Here is an 18,529-nt window from a genome sequence, read left to right as displayed (position 1 = left end):
AAAATGTTCTCTGTATGAAGTCTAAGGTAAGATAGTCTAAGGTAGAAATCTCTCTGGATTGCTCTAACAAATTTTCAGACAGAATTCATTGCTTAGCTGTCCAGTGTAGAAAGCCTAAGTCAAAGCGCAGGCAGATTGGTACCTGGTGAAGGCTGCTCTCTACTCCCTACATGATGTCTCCTTCTCTGACCCCATATTTGGAGGGAGGGGAAGTAGGCTCCTCCAACCTCTTTTCTATGGAGTAGAATTCTATTCTTGAATGTGGAGCTTCCATGACCTGCTCAGTCACCACCCAAAGGCTCCACCTCTTAATGCCGTCATCATGGGAGGTGGGTTTCCATGTGTATACTTTGGAAGAACAAGAGCATTTAGACTGGGCCTCTTGCAGTCTCAGCTTTGTTAGCCTTCAGAGTTTCTGTGACCTTGATGAGGCAAATGAACATCACCTATCTCTTCTTCCTTCCTGTAAAATAGCAATAAAAATCACCTCATTTGCCATACAGTGACTGTATGTGCATAGAAAAAAGCTGGACTAAAATAAACAATGTCATATCATCAACTATTTAACTTGAGCATACCACAAAAGTTTTCTACATTTGCTTTTGGCTTGTTTTTGAAGAATAAAATATTACAGATACAAATAGTGTCTAACCATGGTTCTACTCTGTTCTCTCTTTTTCTAGAAAGTCCACATTATTTTAGGGGTGCATTATGCAGTTTGGTCATATTCAATTTAGGATTAGTATTCCGTTTTCTGTTTCTCATAAATTCAGGAATAAGTAATCCATTACAATGACTTTGTTCATCTGTGTTATGTAGTTCATGTCCTTTGTGCATGCATGTTAGGGTGCACATGCACATGTGTGGAGGCTGGAGTCGATTTTTGTGTCTTCTATTGCTCTCCACCTTGTTTTTGTTTGTTTACTGATTTGTTTTTTGTGACAGGGTTTCTCTGTGTAGCCCTGGCTGTCCTGGAACTCACTCTGTAGACCAGGCTGGCCTTGAACTCACAGAGATCCGTCTGCCTCTGCTTCCCTGTGCTCTGCTTCTGCCTCTCTGCTGAGATTAAAGGTGTACATTAACACTGCCCTACTTCTCCACCTTGTGTTTTGAGACAAGCTGAAGTTCTTTGGTTAGCTAGACTGGCTACCCAGAAAGCCTCAGCAATCCACCTATCTGCATCCCCTTATCCCTGGGGCTTCAGGCATGTGCTGCTGTGCTTGGCTTTTGTGTGGGTATTGGGAATCCAAACTCAGGTCTGTATGCTTGTACAACAAACATTCTACCCACTGGGTCATCTGCCCAGCCCCTGTGATGACCCCCAGCATCGGGGCAGGCCAGTTACATGGTCTTCCAGAAATCTTGAGTCTTGTTACCAAGAGAAGATGTAAACAGCCTGTTTGTCTTTTGTTTCCTTCTAAGAGTTAGTTGATGGCAAAGAAAACCAAAACACATCATGTGTCCCCAGTGTGAGCTCATTCACTCAGCATGTTTATTTTAATCATTTCTCCAAATGGATAAAGTAAGACCAGAAGCAATTTCATAACTTGATTAAAGCTGCTGTGCCTAGCAGATTTCAATGACAAACATGGATATTTACCATATCGGGAATAAGGTTAATACTTTAAAACAAGGTTGACAAGAGAAAAATTGTCTTAGTTTGCAAAAAGGATATTTGTTTCTTTAAGTGAAAATTGGGGTCAGTAGGTCAGAGCTCTCCATGCTCCTACATGACTGAAATGAATTAAATAATGCTGCAGAAAAGCCACACTGAGCCAGCTAATGACAAAATTATACACTGACGCTTGAATAAAATCATCATACATTGGAAACGCTTGGTATGAGGAAATATGAAATGTTTATGTTCATCACCTCAGTACAGCAGTCCTGAGTCACAGACCTCCTTCCTGTGTTCATGGACTAGCCCACGGTTCATGTCCAGGAAGCAGGTGCTCACCTTCATCTTTGGGACATTTCTAGTCTTAGTTACCCCCTTCTCTCGGCATACTGATTTGCACATGATAAGTAACAATTACTCTTGGTTCAGTTAAAAATACCCCACCTTACTTACCATCTGGGGTGAGTATTGTTCTGTAAACCTGATTTTGATTTGTTGATCCACCTCGACCCACCACCTAAACCACAGCAGCCCTTTGAGGCTAACATGGTTCCCACTGCTTTATAGATAGAAAATGGCCAAATACTTGACTAAGGTGATGGTGCTTGTGAATAAATTACTACATGACAACTCCATGTTTGTACTGGTGACATTTCAGGAATGTAATGCAAATAATAATGTTTGATTTACTGTTGATTTTTGAGATGCAGGGAAAGTTGTGAATGGGAATTTATTTTTCATAACCAGAATAAAGAGCACTTCATTCCTGAGTGTTAATAATGCCTTATATAACACAGCATAGATACACATGGAGCATTGTATTTGGCTCTTTGGACTTTAATGATAATGCCAGCAGTTACCCTGTGGAAATGGTTTTGTCAATGAAAACACTGAGTTGTCTGGGAAACACTTTATTACATTTGCTTATATATGAGCACACACGAAGTTATGGACAACTTTGAATAGTTGCATGTGAATGTAGTAGATCCATACCATGTCTCCAGGATACTGAAACGGCAAGTTGCCTAGTGTAAATGAGATCTCTCCAAGCCCTTGTAAACACAGTCCAGTGTGTCGTGCCCTCTGTGGATGCATTTGTTCATAATGACACTTTTCCAACAGCTCCAAAGGCAGAGCATTTATCACAGTTACCTGTAAATACTAGTTTTACCGTCTCCTTACTCTTTTCATGTGTGTTGATGCTCAGAACACAGGAATGAAACCAGCTCTGCTGCTGGTCATCCTTGCAAGCTTAATTTTGAAGACAAGCAATTCGAGTATCAATAAACTGAATTGAAAACACAGTTGAATTTCCAATGTGATGTGGCTTGTGCATTGAAGGAGACAGATGGTTTGACCTTCCTTTTCTCTGTGCCCATATTTTCAGTGTGACTCTTTTATCCTTTTTTTCTATGATATGACTTTTTTTGCATTATTATAAAGCAATGTGCATTAGGCCCGTTATTAGGCATTTTTAATTACTGTGCAAAACTGGGTGTAATTGAAACAAAAAGCATTGTTTCCAATCCTAGTTTTTTTCCACAAGTCCATCCTGTCAAGCTGAAAGCGTGCAAGTTATTTTCTGGTGGTGTGATTAGATTGGGGCTGAACTCTCCAGCTGGCAGGCCTGTCTGTGACTGGCGGCGGCCTGTCCCCAGTGCTTGTCATTTCCTGACGTGCCTGACAGGATGGGGACAGCCGCCCCAGATAGGTTCATTAGATGGTGTTTTCTACAGCTGGGCTAATAAATAAATAAATAAAGCCCCTGTGCTTTGTCAGGGCCCAAGCTGTAGGGCCCTTCGTGTTGCTTTAAACCAGGGCTTGTTTTGACAAATTTGGATCTGTGTGGTTTTTAGATTTTCTGACACGTCTTTGCTTCCTTCCCCTTTGGCCTGCACTTGTGGTCTCTGCCTTGTTGCTGCTTCACAGTCCTAACACATCTTCCCAAGAGAAAAAGAACTACAGTTTTGGAGGGTCTAGCACACAAAAAGAGTGTATGTCTCCATAGAAGAGCAGTAGCTAGTCTGTTTCCATGGTGACCTACACAGTGGGAGGAGAACAGTCCTAATAATGCAATAAGCCAATTACAAGAAAGGTTAGCGTTTTCACAGAGCCTGGAACATTCTACCTACATGAGAACACAGGATGGTTACTAGCCGTCTACACTGCCAAGTACACCACTCTTTAGAACTGCCAAGCACTTGGGCTGTCTTCATCTAGGCTCAAAGCCTCAAAGGAAGCTGACAGTGTCCTTCCTGGGTCTATAGGCTTTTATGTCAGAAGAGAAGTTAGTGAAGATTATAGAATACCCACTCATTAAAACCAGAAATAACTCCCGAATCCAGATTTGGAAATCTATTTCAGTGTCAGTGATGGCCCTCATTACTGTTCACTGATTTGACCAAATCCAGTTTGTGTTTAAAACATAGGAGCATGACAGTCTTGACGTACTGTCTTTGCCCAACATTTAACCTTTTTAAATGGCAGATTTGGAAAAGAAAGAGAATTAAAAAGTAGATAGTGACACTTCCCCGCTTTGCCAGTCACACTCTCTCCCTTGGCCCGCAGGGACATCCGAGGGCCATTCTTAGTGAGCTGACAACACTAGACCACAGCGCCGGTTCCAGAGCCGGTTTCGGCTGCCTTTGTTTTCACGTCATGCTCCGATACGGAGTGTAATAATGTTGTGTCTCGGATGCTGTCACGGGTGTAATAAATGGGGTCCAGGAAACACAGGAAGCTCTTCATTTGCAGAAACCCCAGCCTCTACCTTTCCTTTGTGTTGCTTCTCCACTGCTCTCCTCCCGTCTCTATGACAACTGTGTAAATTGGGATGGGCAACTGTCATCTGGAGTATTACTGAGAGAAAAGTGTTAGTGAACACACAGCTCCCATAGATGGAGCATTTCAATATAATCCAATTTTAATTGAGCTCCAGAGACTTTGATGTGTTGCAGAAGGTTGGGCGAGAGCTATTCCAGGGAGAAATTAAAGCAGCCTGGCCAGGCTCCCCACTCCAGACTGTCACCATCTTAAGCCGGCATTAGCATCAGACCTAACCTGCCCCTATGGAACGACTCACTTCTCTTTTCAGAGTCTCCCTGATGGGTTTTGCCATATGTAAAGCAGAGCACTTTCATCTTTTCATATATGTTTTTACACCCATTCGATTAGGGTTGAAAGGCTTGTAGCAGTCCTGAGACTCATCTCCCGCTGTCTATTGGACTTTGCTTTTTCAGTTCAGGAAAAAAAAAAAAAGAAAAGAAAAGAAAAAGGAAAGCACAGCAGGGATTAGTGTGAAATTGTCAGCTATCATATATTAAACTTTCTTTTTAATATTGCTGTGTGAGAGCCAATCTAGAAGCTAAAAAGTAGAAGGAAGTGTAATTTTTCTTTAGCATCGATTTTCTGTTGTGCTACCCTTCAGTGCCTAGATCCTTGGGCATTTTCAGAGGTAAGGGTTCTTATTTCACAATGCATTAAAGTATCTTTTCCTCATTGGGTAAAAGGGCTCTCGGAGAGAGCCAGCTATAGATTCTCACACAGGCATATCGGTCCTCAGTGGAGAGACTAGGAATCCTTTTTTGTTTTTGTTTTTTGTTTGTTTTGTTTTGTTTTTTATTTTGTTTTTAAATAGAGCGAAAAATAGGTACTTTTCATGGACATTCTAAAATATTTTAAAATTCTAAAATATTTTAAAACGTAATGCTCAGTAATCCTAAAAATGGCATAAGCTCACACTATGAACTAAATTAAACAAGCATGAAACAGAACACTGTGCCAAGAACTGAAAGGAATTATTATCTAGTGATAGCATCCCCAACCTGTCATCTTTATTACCAAGTCAGAGAAATCAGTGTGAAACAGTGAGGAATGAGGTAAATTATGAGGATGTTTATGTCAGTTTGAGTACACGTATCCTCACAGATTCCTGCAGTAGCACTCAGCTCAGACCACACTCACAGGGCCTGGTGAGAGCTGAGGAGTGCCAAGAATTGTGGGCTGCTGTGAACTTGCAAACTCGCCCTGGACAGGCCCAGAGGAAGAGGCCCCGTTCTCTGCATCCTCTGTGACTTTCCTCCTTATAAATAAACATGTAACTTACCTGTAACCTACCTCGTTTGGGGTTTTGGTAACTTTGTATTCCTTTTCTCTTTAAAAAATAAAGTCTCCAACTTCAGGGGAGGAGGTTGTTAAATACTTTCTCATTCTTTTTGGGAGGGCCTTCAGGCCTACATAGTGCTCTGGTGAACAGCACCATTCCAAATACTCCATCGGGTACTTACTTAACTTACTTTCAGGGTAAGATCTCCACAATGCACACCAAGGTCAAGATCGGAAACTTCTGGGTCACAGCACTGGGCTGTGTATTTTAGATTTTGATAGATCACACCAAGGTTTCTTGTATGTAGTACCATTCGCACTCCCCAGGAGCTCAGGGCACAGTAGTGTTCTGCACAGCAAGCTCAGTGTTAGCAAGCCTCAGTAAATGAGTTGTAAATGTGTGGTGGTCTTCCTGTTAAGACGAAGTGGAGTGTGCTTTAGTTGGAAAAGAGAAGTGTGTCCTGTAGTCCTTGTGAGTTGTTGTTTCAGGCCACCCTTTACTGGCTGAATGTCCGTGGGCAACAGTGTAGTGATGACCCACTTACACACTACTGTGCATTAGAGGTTACTATATTTTAATGTGTAATACTTTTATACATATACCCGTATCTTCCTTTTTCATACCAACTTTGTCTTTTCTCTATGGAATGCCCACCTAAATTGTAGTAGTTTGATTTCAAACCTTGAGCACCATTTAGAATGTATCCGCCTCGTCAGTAAGAATCATGCTGCTCTAACATAAGGTCAGTGATTTTTTTTTACCCCAAAATTCTGGCACAGCCTTCATGAAAATATCATTAGTTAAATGTACTAACACATGTGTACTTACTAGGCAGGATTCTGTGCCAGATGGGCCTCATTCTTCATAAATGAATTCATGATGTGGATGTCTCTAGTATGCATTTTGATTTATCTTCTAAAGCAGGCAGGCATTCTGGAGAAGCATACATGGGATGGGTGTGCCATGGAACTGCACATGCAGAGCCCTTGCTGTGTGCTACATGCCAGTCCATACAGAAGGAAGATCTCTACACAAGCATGGTGTCTGAGTTAGACGTAGAAATAATTTTGTGTGGGAAGAAAACAATGCTATAGAGAAAGCTCGTTCATATCGACGGTGAATGCAACTTTAATCATTTTAATTCATTTTATTTTATTTACTGGCAATCGTTCCAAATGTGGATAGGGTCATTGTTATTGTTGTTAACACATTTCCTTTGCCGAAACTCCTGCCTCTAAGGGTAGTTGTTGAATGATGGCCACATCTAACGTCTGAGTGACTGAAACACTTCTCTTTCTCACAGTATTATGTGTGCCATAATCTAAACCTAGAGATGGCAGAGCCCTGCACTTACCAAACCTCTGGAGTCACAGATACCTGCAGCACCTCTAATTTCTCAGTGGCTTTACCGGGACATACTCACTTGGTTTAACACAGTTTACTTTTCCTCTCCTCTCCTTCTGCACCTGTCTGAAGTGTCCTCCACTTTCTTCTGCCTTAATTGAGATCTTGGGTTTATCCTCCTAAAGTCATTGTGTAAACAGCCTCCACAGCATTCTTTCCAGAATATAGACGGATCCTGGGCTTTGTTGCTTTTTTGCCTCTGCAGAATCCCAGAACTTCTCAGAGCTCACACTAACTATAAGCTGATATTGAAGTCATAGTTTGCATGTGTCTTTTCTTCAGTGAGTGTTCTGGAAGGCCTCATGCCTCTAGAAGTACCGCCTTACAGCAGACAAGCCTGTGATAAGAACACTACACAGAGGCTCATCCCATTCTTTCAGCAAGCCAGTCGGATGCAGTTGTGCTGTGTGCCTTGCAGACACAGGCACAGGCTGAATGAAAGGGACCTCTCTGTCTTGTTTAACACCATTCCCAGCATCCAGCATCATTCTTGGAACTTAGTAGATTCTGACCCTTGTAGATTTTGTTTGATGCACAACTCAAGTGTGATGATGGAAGGCACTGCCTAGAGACAGAGGACTTGTCCTAGGACTCACAGGCCAGTCCTCCGTGAAGTAGAGCTATGCTATAAATAGACAGATGTTGTAAGGCTGCACAGTAAGCTAAGTAAACACAGTGCATGCCTGGGCTGTTCTATCATGCCACTTATGCCAGAGAGCACTGCCTTCAAGTTCCAAGATCCCCAGAGTTCTGTTTTCTCTTCCTGCAGTATCATGAGTGATATTGTTGCACAGCAAAGAGCAATGGATATCCCTCAAATAGCCAATCACCCTCCCATGTAGAGAATTGGGAGCAGAAGTAGAAAACCCAAGGAAATTCAGGAGCCAAACTGTCTCTAGTTGAAGCCCTTTTTTTTTAAAGATTAATCTTCACACATGACAGACATAGTACTGAGCACCATCTGTTAAGTAGTATATAAGGGGAAAAAAGTCCAGTAAATAACCAGAGTTAGTTGGACTACAAGAAGTCCAAAAGAATCTTTAGATTGGCGCATACCAGCCTGGAAAAGGACTAGAATGGGGAAAGACTGCTACTTATTCCTCCCAGGTTGTTGACTGTCCCTGAGGTTCTGATGGGGAGGACTTTTGAGTTCCCTCCTCAGCGTGGCATGGAGCACCTCACTGTGCCACCCGCCTGCTGGGGACAGCTATGTTAATGGTTTATACCCACCGTACTCTCATGCTGTATGAGGAGAAACTGTTGATAGGAAATAAGTTACAAGGATTTGATCTGTCATCCTCCTAAGCCCAAGTTCTTACCTACAGCATGACATACAAATAAATGAAAAATAAAAGGTAGTTGACTGTGGTGATTTATGCTTGTAATCCCATCCCTTGGAAGCCTTGGGTATGAGGATCATGAGTTCAAGTCTGACTAAGGTCTCATAGAGATCCCCTGTCTCGGGAAAGGAATTATTTTAGCCCACCAATATGGGAAAGTGAAACTAAAGAACTGTATGTAAATGATGCATGTTCCCTGCCTCCAGCTTGGTCTCAGTGTAGCTATTGCCAGGAGAGTGGAGCCAGAATAACACTGGTGGTAGAGAAAGAGTTCTCTTGGGAACCCCTTACATGTGCTGTCAAGGCATAGAAGTCAGATTTTCATGGGCAGATACATTTCACAAACTCTAATCTCAAATTTTACTAAAGCAACTTTCATCTGCTAATTACTACTACAAAAGAAAAGTCTTTTTTTTTTTTTCTAGGAAATCATTCATATTCATCTTGTGGTCCTGGTTCCTGGTAAGCCAGGTGCCTTCCTGGCGGGCACTTGGTAGATGGTTGACTATCCTTGGAATAAATGCTGCTTTGAGCAGCAGATTTTACTAGTAGGGATTTACCAAGCAGACAAGGAGAGCTATAGTAAAACATATTGTCTGAAAATATTTAATACTTGCATACTTAAAAATTCTAGTAGATTTTATTATCTCGGGCAGCTTTATGTTTATGGAGAATTAAACTGATAATATACATAGAGACTCTGTATGTGTGTGCGCGCACGCAAGTCAGGCTTTTTCCTTCTGTAAAAAGCAGGCATGTAGACTAAGTCAAGAAACAGACTTTGTGTCAGCTCTGTGCAGATTTCCTAACTCAAAAGTGTGTGTTAGAGAAAGATAGCTGGGGGGAGCAGTCTGTCCCCATTCTAGTCCTTTCCCATATAAGCACACATGGCAACATAAACAGATGAGAGCTAGCTGAGGGAACAAGTCCTAAGACCGAAAGGCCTCTCAGGCTGGCTAAGTTGCCTGCTCTTCTCAACTCGGCTTCATAGGCCCCCCCCCCACTCTTCCGTGCTTGGCTTTCTTGTTTTTCACATGGATGGCATCAGCACTTCTGAAATTATCGTCAACTCAGGGATATCTGGAGGAGGAGGGAGGGAACTTTCCATTTGTTCCCACTCCAGAATGGCATTTTCTACATCTGATCTGTCTCTGAGATGAGTGTGGAAGGAAGAAAAGACCACCTCTGACATGATCAGGGTTATAAAATTAGGTTAATTTGAAAGATGGAAGTGGGTAGAGCAGGGGGCAGAAGTGAGTTCTGGTGTTACTGAAGTTTCCTCTGAGGAAACACAATAGAATTCAAGTAGGAAAGTCCTTTTTGTAACTTACATTTGTGTGTTTGGTGTGTGTGTGCACACTCATGCATGTTGAAGTTTGAGAACAACTTGCAGGAGTTGGTTTTTTATTCTACCATGTGACTCCTGGGGACCAAACCCAGGTCAAAGGGCTTAGCTGCATACACCTTTACCTACTGAGTCATTTAACTGGCCTACAAGTGGAAGATTCTTATTGGACCTGAAAAGCTAGAATTTCACTAAGGCTCCGATAAACCACTTTATTTTTATTTTCATAAAGTATTATAAAGCATTATTAAATAATAATTAATTAAATGCTACTAAATTATAAAATATTTTGTTCTTACAACCATAGATGCCAAGTGTCATTAAAATGATACGTATACTCTGTCTTTGTCCTTTTTCTGCCACACACTGATTCCAAATGTATTTAATAATTCAACAAGAGCATTTTTGCTGAGTTTTGGCACTGTAATGGGCATTGTACTAAGTAATAGTAATAGAGTAGTAAGGAGAAATAAATGGTCAGAATTTAGAAGAAATGGAATTGATAAAACATGCAATTGGTTCACAAGATTACCTTTGGGTACATGCTGTGGAGAGAACTTGTATATCGTGCTTTGAGATCATGCGGTAGAAAATTATAAGTAGCTAGAGAGGTCAGCTAAAAAACAGGCAAATGAGAAGTGAACTAGGCAAAGAAAGGAGGGAAGATACTTTCAGGAGGGCGGAACATGTTTTTTTGGCTATCGTAGGAAGCAGCCTGGCATGTTGAAGAGGCTGAAAACAAGCCCGTGTGGCCAGAGCCAGGAGGGCTAAGTGGCACCAGATGCACCCAGAGCCGGAGACAGGATACATGCACCGAGACCCATCTCATCTGTCTTGGCTTCTGCTCCTCAGAACACCAGCTGCTCTGTGGTTCCTGCTCACTGTCTTCTTGCTGCTTTTGGCTCCTTCCCATTCTCCCGTGTGGGTGTCTAAATATCTCACATTCAGATCGTCAAGAGAGATTATCTGATTGGGTCAGACAGCCAACACTCATGATAGTGTGACTCTGGTGGGCAGATTTTTCACAACCATCAATCCTACGTTTCCTGTTGAGATAACTGCCTTTATATGAACTGTCCATTCCAGTTCATTCTGCTGTGGCTAGGATCATGAGTTTGCTGCTATGTAAACCCAGTACAAAGGAACATATGTATTAGTCAGGGTTCTCTAAAGGAACAAAACTTAGAATGGCTTACAGGCTGTGATCCACCTAGTCCAACAATGGCTTTCTACCAATAGAAGGTTCATGAACCCAGTAGTTGTTCAGTCCACGATGCTGGATGTTTCAACTGGTCTTCAGTATACATTAGAATCCCGAAGAAGTGTATTCTAATGTCAGTGAAGGAATAGACTTCCAGGGAGAGCAAGCAGGCAAAGAGCAATTGCTTTCTTTTTTCCAAGTCCTTTATATAGGTAGCCACTAGAAGGTGTGGCCCAGATTAAAGGTGATCTTCGCACCTCAAAAGATCCAGATTAAAAGTGAGTCTTCCCACTTCAAATGATTTAATGAAGAAAAATCCCTCACAGGTATACCCAGCCATATTGGGCTTTATTTAATTCCAAATGTAGTCAAGGTGACAACCAAGAATGGCCACCACAACATCTTGGAGAGGAGTGGCGTCCATGGCCTGCCCAATCCAGTCCTAATAAACTTGGAATCAGTCCAAGGCCTTTGGATTCTTGCTTGTGCATTTGTTTTCTTTTCACAATGCTAGGGATCATACTCAGGGCCTTGAGGATGTCAGTCAAGTCCTCTGTTACTACCCTAAACCCCCAGCCCAGTTCTTGTTGTTGGCTTAAGAATGTCCCTATGCAGCTCAAGCTACCTTAGAAGTTAACAATCCTCCTGTGAGTTCCTACTCTTGTCTCCCAAACATTGAAATTATAGCCACCATACCTAGCTTACCTTGGGACTTTTAATGACTGGCTTAAATTGAAACAGGCCATATTTATCAGGAACTTCTCGGGGGCTGGATAAATGGTTTAGCAGTTAAGAGCATTTGTTGCTCTTGCAGATGATCCAGGTTTAATTCCCAGCATCTACATAGTGGCTTACAACCATCCATAACTCCAGTTCCAGGAGATCCAGTGCCCTCTTTGTCTTCCACAGGTACCCAGCACACACACACGATCCACAAACATGCTTGTAAACCAAACACTCACACATAAAATAAAATGAATAAATCTAATAAAAATGTTAAAAGTGACTTTTCTGAACATATTAAATACAGATCAGCTAAGGTATTAGTGATGTTAAATAACTTGCATGTGTTGGATGGCCTCTGTTCAGTATGACCAGTAAATAAAGAGATGCATTGAGAATTCCTATCCTCGGCCCATCATAGAGTCACAGGTGTGCAAGACAAACCAAGTAAGCCAGCAGTTATGGGTTTGCTTTGTGATGAAAGAGTGGGTGCAGGGCTCTCTGAAGGAGCAGTAGGGTCTCTGAGCTTAATCGTTAATGGCAGTTGATGAGCAAAACACAACAGTGAGGGATTGGCAGGCAGAAGAAATATTATGTGCAGGAGCACTGGAGTGTGACAGAACATGGCACATGGGGACCTGAAAAGTATTCAGATTGGTTGACTTAGGAGCTGGGCAGAAGGCACAGGGTAGATAAATGTGTGATTTCACAGCACTGTTAGTAACTAGCTGACACTTTGTGTGTATTGTGTGCTTCACAGAAGCTCTGCTATGTATGGATGAAGTGTTCGTTACAGTGCTTTTGATGTTTAAAGGTTCATGGGTCAGAGTTGGGATGACATTAGTGCTTCTGTTTTGTGAAGGTTCCTGCAAGTTCATATAAGCATGTGCTAACCAGGGAGTAGATGCTTGAGTCTTTAATTTTAAAAATATTAAGATTTCTCACTTCGTTAGACACTTTTTACTTTTTTTGTGTACTTAAATACTTCACAGCAAAAAGTTTTAATATTGTGGAAGAGTTTTCTCATAGCATAATTAGATCCCCAGGAAAAAGCAATTCTCTTTTCTGTCAGCTTGGTAAGCATTGACCAGTTGGGCTGCAGCGGTAATTACACTAGCATATCATCTGATACATTTTCAAAAGGCTAAACAACTTGGCTGATAATTTATAGTATCCAAAAAGCAGTTTGACCACATTGGTTCAAAGAAAGCATGCTAACTCAACTGAAATTTGAAGAAAGCATGTCTAAAAATAAAGAACTTAAAAATGTAACCATTAAAAAGCTGTCACAGTGCAGAATATTGCAAGGGAAGTTAACATTCTAGTTTCTACAAACCAGTATCTTTTGTTGTTGTTGTTGTTGTTGTTTTGTTTTGTTTTCAAGGCAGCATTTCTCTGTATAGCCCTAGCTGTACTAGAACTCACATTGTAGACGAGGCTGGCCTTGAGTTCATAGATCCTCCTGCCTCTGCCTCCCCAGTGCTGGGATCTAAGGCATGTGCCACCACATGGCGGCAACAAACTAGTATCTTTATAATTGTGTTGAATTCTTTTCTCCCCAGTCCCCAGTCCCTAATCCTTTCAAAAATAACAGCAAAGAGAAAAATGTAAGATTTTAGAGTATGCCAAGTTTGAGGAAATTGGGAAACACATTTACATGTGGGGACATTCATGATTAAGACAAAAACAAATCAGCCTCACCAGCATTCCTCTCTCAGGCCACACTTTGGAGTGTGTAGTGGACATAGAGGACTCCAGTTACAGCTCTGCTCATTTGTCAATTAAACTGCTAAATGTCAATTAAACTCAACAAAGTGGTCAAGGTGCCCTGTATGGAAGCTTTGTAAGGAATATATGAACAGACCCTCACTGTCTCTACTAGTTCTGTAGGATGCAGGTAATAAATAGACCAGTTTAAAAGTACTTGCCCCAATGTAAGATACTTCAAAGGACACTAATGACACTCTTTTGAATGAGTTCATAATTTTTAACAACTAATTATGACTTACTGTCTCTGTATATTATTGGACCAATCTCCCTGTTTTCCTGTTAAAATCCTTTCTTCACTGTAGTCACAGAAATGATTTCTAAAGTGCTAATTTAATCATTTGGCATCTTTGTATAAAATTCTCAAAGTGGCATGAGAGTGTTGTCGGAACAGGGCCCAAACTCCACATGATTTGCCTGATCTAGCCTTGTGATCTTGCTCCCACCCACCCTTTACTAGTCTGATCTTTCACCTCTCCTCCTCACAATACATACCACGACACCCTGGACCCATAGCCGACTGTGCCTCATTAACATACATGTCCTTCCTTTCTCCTGGGACTCTGATCTCCCAGAGATCAGGGGCAAGGCCTGTGTTGTTCATCAGTCACCCTTGGTGGTCAGTTCATAGTATCTGTTAAGTGAAAGTAACCAAAGATAATAAAATAGCTATGTCACAAAGAAAAGATTGGTAGAACAAAGACAGTTGTTTTCTGCAGATGACAGTAGTGGCTGTTGCTCTAAGCCTGGGCTTTGAGATCAGAGCTGTTAATTCAGGTAATTTCTAGGATGAGTCACAGCTAAGAAAGCAGGTTGTGGCTTTGAGTTCAGTGAATTATTGTATGAAGTTCTTTTTATACTTGCTGATGTTGTCATTACTAATGATTAGGACCAGATAGTGTGTGTGTGTGTGTGTGTGTGTGTGTGTGTGTGTGTGTGTGTGTGTGTGTCTGTCTGTCTGTCTGTCTGTCTGTCTCTGTGTAGGCAAACGTGTGTATCTGTACACGAGAAAGTAGGGTAATTATAGTAGTGTGAAATCCTTTGTTGAGCACTTCCCATGTGCTTTTCTAAAAAGAATGACCTTACCTGATCTCACAAGCATCTGATGAGGTTAGCTAGTATATTCCTTATCTTAAGCAAACTGAAGAATCATAACTGCCTGAGGTCTCACTACTAGAGAGAGGGCAGACCTCACAGGTATAGAATATAAAGATTAATGTATAAAAAGCTGTCTATAGGTAGATTACCTAAATACTGCAACTGCAGAGTGTGTATTGACCCCTAACTACCCTATAACTTATAGCAGTAGTGGGAATGATAGCAGATGTGCACTATCAGAACTATAGCAACATAACATATACCAGCAATGGACATGAGAGCAGATGAGCACTAATCAGAATTATAGCAACATTGTATAATTTTTGTTGGGATGTATTTTTAATTACTACACAGAAACCATGAAATAATATTAGAAATTCATCTCAATGAGATCACTAGCTGAAGTGCCTGCCAGTGAATATTACTTATTACAAAAAATACAGAAATAACTGAAATTTTAACTGGCTTCTTCTCTTAAAGATGTGTTGAAAATTGATCCAGTGGAGAGGAGAGGTGGGGAGAAACTGGGAGGAGTGGAGGGAGGGGAAACTGGTTGGGATGTATTGTATGAAAGAAGAGTCTATATTTCAATTTTAAAGAAAGATATATACTGGCATATACATGATTTTTGTTGGGTTCTTGGTAGAAAATGTACTTCAATAATGTATATTCCAGGTTGAATTTCATTATGTAAAAGTAATACAATATCTGACTAAGGTATTTAGGCAACCGTTAAAATAGCATTTAATAAAAACAAAAAGATGTGTAGAAATCATGTTCACATACATAGAGGAACTGTCAACTTTCATTCTCAAATGTTACTCAGTGTTTTTACATGCCGTATGCTAAATGTCACCTAGTGATCTATCATCAAAAATTACTTGTAAGTATCTTTAAGTTGACAGTCCAAATAGATCCAGTTTGTTTTGAAAATAAACAACTTGGAAAACAGTTGACTTACAAAAGGATTTTTTAATTCACCATCAGAGTTCCCACTCCTCATCTCTCCATCCTATCTTACGTGTCCTGTGTTTGAGAGTCCTTCAGCCTCAACAGGTCTTCTACCCCAGTCGAAGCAGATACTTCTTTGTATTTTTAGCAAGAGACTGGTGATGTAAAAATGAAATAGAAAAGAACGCTCGTCTCTTATTTCTCCTTGAATTGGTTGGGGAAATAGCATCACCAAGAGCAGGCATCAGAAGCTGGAGAGTATGCCATACCAACAGTGATTGGGCAGCTCCTTCCGTCTCCACCTCTGCTTTTCTTCTGGGTCAGGAGTCTTCCCAGTTCAGCTAGCAGATGTGGGAAGAGTGTATATATTCCTGTGTGAATAGAAACCTGAGATTTCTTTGGAACTATTCTGTCTTGAATATATTCGTTACAATTCTGAGCCATTCGTAATTTACATGGAATTATAAAAGTAATGGGGGCCTGTAACTTAATATTGAATTACAAACCCTTTAATTAAACTGTTGGAACTAAAAATATCTATAAAATATGACCACCTCATGAGCACTGACAAGGATACATACAACCTCTATGACATTTTAGTTGTTCTAAACAGCAACTACGTACTGCTTGACGCATAACTTGTATTTTCCATATCCCGAGAGAAGTATATGTACTACTCATCATAATGTATGTGTTAGGTGACCTGAGGTCAGCAAGGCCATCACTAAACAAGAACTTTTAGTTTGCACAGTATTAGCTGCCTCTGAAGGAAAATAAAAGACAAAACCGATTTGACAGCTCCATTCATGTTTCTGACAATGTTGTCCATGTCTGATACAGATGAGTGCACATCGGCCTTATTTTTCTTCACATGATCACCAGATAATGTGTGTTAAGCATACATTTTGGGAAGGTGGTTTACAAGCTGGTGTTTCATCCTGTTTCCTGTGCGCTTCAGCTCACAGGTGAATGAGGATGACCTTAGGGAACAAGCCACCTAGTCTTTACTTTTGTATGCCAGGCACTTACCTCAAAATAGTTAGTGGCCATTTTAAAAAATGACAAGATTCCATAAGATTGGGGATCATGATGCTTTACTGTTCATTTTTATGACCTATAGAATGCAATGAAATTTATGTTTATTCGGCTTTCAGAAAATGAAGCCAAATGAAGTAGTTAGTAGCTGTTGATTAGATTCTGTAATGTGTTAACTAATTTGCAGAAGCAGGAAGACACAGCCAGAGATTATGGGAAAGTTGACCTAAAGAAAACAAAACCACAATCCTCAACTGTTGATAAAAGTACTTAGATGATGTAGGAGAATATCTTAGACTACAAGGAAAGCAAGTTAAAGCACTGCTATGGGAGATCCTAAAAGATAGATAACATTATGTAACAAGTAAAGGTATAAATAAAACACAGACAGCTTTATTGTATCAGTTCATATTTCAGACCTGGGCTTGGCGCCCAGATTTTTATAGAAACATGCCGTAAAGTCAGCATTCAATTGACTATAAATGATATTCCTTTACATTTCTGAAATGCACACCAATAGATTAAACTCCTCATCACATGCCCCAGTAATATCCCATCTGGCCACTCTACCACCGTGTGCACAGCCTTCTATTCCCCCTCACACAATTCCCCAGTGTTGTCTAAAATCTTACTGAATGACCTTCCCAATGCCTTTCAGGAACCATTTGAATCCAGGCAGGGGAGAGAAACCACATACAATTTACATGGCTGGAGTGCAATGTAAACAATTATAATTAAAGCAAGAGATTGGGGCTACAAGGAATGGCTAATAAGAAATAAGAAACTCTTAAGAACTATAGGAATCCTGTATATAAGGAGAAGGAGTAGCCTGGACTGCCTTCGAAGCCTTTCTGCCATGTGTAGATTCCTGAATGCCAGTCACACAAGTGTCCTACTGGAACGCTGTCCTCTAGCAGTTTTTCAGAAATTTCCCTCAAAGGAGTTGGTAAAGCTGTCCTTGGCGTGTCCTCACCAGAGACACTGCTGTAGAATGACTGGAGCTGGAAGTCCTTGGAAACTGCTTTCCAGTGGGGGCGGATGGCCTTTGTGTACCTCGGGAGCTGGCACTGAGACCAGGTACTACTGAAGGAGTGCAGCGCAGGAAGCAAATCCTTCCTCCGTGTGGCTCCTCGATGCTTCCGATAGGCTTTATCATCGTGCAAGCTAGCAGAGGGAACAGCTTTAAAGGGCACAGATTCATTTTAACAGAGCAAGTAGTGAAGAATCAAGGTACACGCAAGAGACTAGTAAATTTCTCCTGACAGAACTCTGACAGAGCCCACAGAATCAGGCCACCGTGTTTTCCCAGTTACCTACTTGATATATCGCAGTTCCTGCAGACAGACGTGAGTGTAAACATACCTGTGTCTACATGTACATAATGTACATTCATGCACAGTAACATAGCATAACTAGTATTACATGAGGGGCCCAGCGTAGGCTTCATAAGAAATTACCATGCTTATTCAAGTGACTGAATTTCAATGGTCTTAATTATTTTTCTTGGTGAAATAATTATATGCAGATAGTTTTCAAGTATTTGTCTTAAGATATTTGTTACTTCATACATGCAGAAGATGTTGGTATCTTGTATTCTTTCCATTCTTCCATTCTGAAAAAACTATACTAGTGTATGAAATTCAGAATGGCAACTGATTATAGTTACTTGAGACTGTGTAAATATTAATTGCAGTGAGTCACCATAGTAACCATTTTGTAAAATGCATGAGAAGTTTTGCATTTAGAAGCTGAGAGGAGTTGTCAGGTGATAAGAACAATTTATAGAGCTGGCCCTCTACTCTATGTATTCCCTGGTCCTTAAACTAACCAGCCAAGGGTATTATTGTCACCACTTCTCAGAAGACAGAAGATGATGGAGTCAAGTACTTTTTCCAAGATCTAGAGCTAGCAAATGGCAGAGCCAAGATTTGGCAAGAGTCTG

General features: G+C 40.9%; 1 protein-coding gene across 6 annotated transcripts in view; it reads left to right on the top strand.

Moving 5' to 3' along the window:
* Nbea (neurobeachin) overlaps positions 1–18,529 on the top strand; it is a 558,359-nt gene that overhangs the window by 435,022 nt on the left and 104,808 nt on the right. The gene's annotated exons all lie outside the window — the stretch shown is intronic.

Source organism: Peromyscus californicus, unplaced genomic scaffold (assembly GCF_007827085.1).
Source record: "Peromyscus californicus insignis strain IS unplaced genomic scaffold, ASM782708v3 Scaffold_9__1_contigs__length_137607984, whole genome shotgun sequence".
Classification (NCBI taxonomy): domain Eukaryota; kingdom Metazoa; phylum Chordata; class Mammalia; order Rodentia; family Cricetidae; genus Peromyscus; species Peromyscus californicus.
Note: the sequence above shows the minus strand (reverse complement) of the source record. Positions and strands in the feature narration are given on the sequence as shown.